This window comes from Alexandromys fortis, unplaced genomic scaffold (genome assembly GCF_014885135.2).
Source record: "Alexandromys fortis isolate MF-2015 unplaced genomic scaffold, M_Fortis_MF-2015_v1.1 scaffold_34, whole genome shotgun sequence".
NCBI lineage: Eukaryota > Metazoa > Chordata > Mammalia > Rodentia > Cricetidae > Alexandromys > Alexandromys fortis.
The window spans coordinates 11,873,377-11,875,328 of record NW_026067933.1 but is presented as its reverse complement, the minus strand read 5'-3'; positions in this window follow the sequence as shown (position 1 = coordinate 11,875,328).

Sequence of the window (1,952 nt, the reverse complement as noted above, 5' to 3'; positions counted from 1 at the left end):
TGTTTTGATTATTATATGGCGAGGGGATGATTTTCTTTGATCCAGTCTGTTTGGTGTTCTGTATGCTTCTTGAATATTCAAAGGGATATCTTTCTTTATGTTGGGAAAGTTTTCTTCCATAATTTTGTTAAAAATATTTTCTTGGCCTTTGAGCTGTGATTCTTCTCCTTCTTCTATTCCTATTATTCTTAGGTTTGGTCTTTTTATTGTGTCCCATATTTCCTGAATGTTTTGTGATGAGAATTTGTTGGCTTTGCTGTTTTCTTTGATCAGTGTGTTTATTTTCTCTATGGTGTCCTCAGAATCTGAGATTCTTTCTTCTATCTCTTGTATTCTATTGATTATGCTTGTTTTTGTAGGCTCTGCTCCTTGACCCAGATTTTCCATATCCAGCTGTTCTTCAATTTGTGTTTTCTTCCTTGCTTCCATTTCAGTTTTCAATTCTTGAACTGTTTCCATTACCTGTTTGATCATTTTTTCTTGGTTTCCCAGGGTCTCATGTACGTATTTACTTAATTCTTCAAACTTTTTGTTATACTTCTCATCCATTTCTATAAGGGTGTTTTTTTTTACATGTTGTTTAAGGGACTCTATTGCTTTCATAAAGTCATTTTTTTCCACTTCTTCCATATTATTGTGTTCAAGTCCTTCTGTTGTAAGATCTTTGGGTTCTGGTTTTTTCATGTTGTTTTTCAGATTATTGGGTGAATTCTTTCCTTGGCGCCTGCCCATCTCCTCCTATGGATGCTATCTAATCAGTCTTTTAAAATCGGATCAGGTTTCTCTGCTGGCCAGAGGCTTCTCTTACAAATTGTCCTAGCTCTGTTTCCTGGCTCCTTCCAGGGGCCAAGATCCCTCTCACCCCTCAGAAGGGTCTTCAGGAACAGGACCCAGCTCCCCGTTTGCCAGGGACCTCTCCAACCAAAGGCCTACCTCTTTGATTTAATTGTAGTGGGGCGATCTGCTCTAGGTGTTGCGTGCTGGTCCCTGTGGCCTGCATCCTCTGCCGCCGCACCAGTCCCTGCTAGTCCTGGCCACAGCCTGCGGCCTGGGATGTCCGCCTGAGGGCGACTGTGTCTCCCGCCCTTGGGAGCCTGAGTCCACGGGCGCCTGTGTAGCTTGTCTCTTCAGTCATGTCTTTAATGAGAGAAAGAATTGTATTTTAATCTTGATAGTTTGGCCCTGAGTAACTTTGACATATCTGTGAACTTCAAATATTCTTTTTATTTCCTTCCACTGCAGAACACAAGGTATCATCCCCCTTCATTAGAATATAGTAGATGGAGAATAATACTTCTCAACAGTAGCATTAATTAAGGTATAAAAATTGGGATATAAATAGAAAGTCCTGCAAGGGAAATGAAAATGCTCTCCAAAACAACTGGACAGTTCTTGTCTGAGTCATCTGTATTCGGGTTTTTAAGAGCTACTGCCTAGGACAAGACTTTCATTGTTTGCTTTGGAGAGGTGGTTATGGACTGCTTTCCTTGAGGACTGCTTCCTACATGTCCCCATGATCTACAGCACTGGGAAACCAAGATGAAACCTCTAATAAATGTCATACCTTTATTTAGCTGGTGTCCTTTGCCATTTTGGATGTTTCTTTATCTCATGCTTTCCTGCCAGAATTTCATAGTCATGGTTTTACAGTGCAGTGCTATCTGTTTGCGCTGACTTGCTTTGTCTATAAGACATACAAAAGGTAATATAGGAATCCACAGGCCTGTTTGAGGAACCTCCACGTTCTAGACAACTCCCTTTCCATCTCTCCCCGCCGTTCTCCCTCTCTTATGCTCTTGTTCTCTCTAGGTCTGACATTTTTCCTCTCTGTCTTTTTCTTTTTTTTATATCCTTTTTTTATTTTATTGAGAATAAGAAAAAAAAGTATCCGCCTCCTCCCAGCCTCCCATTTCCCTCCCCCTCCCCCTACTCTTCTCCCCCTCCCCCCACTC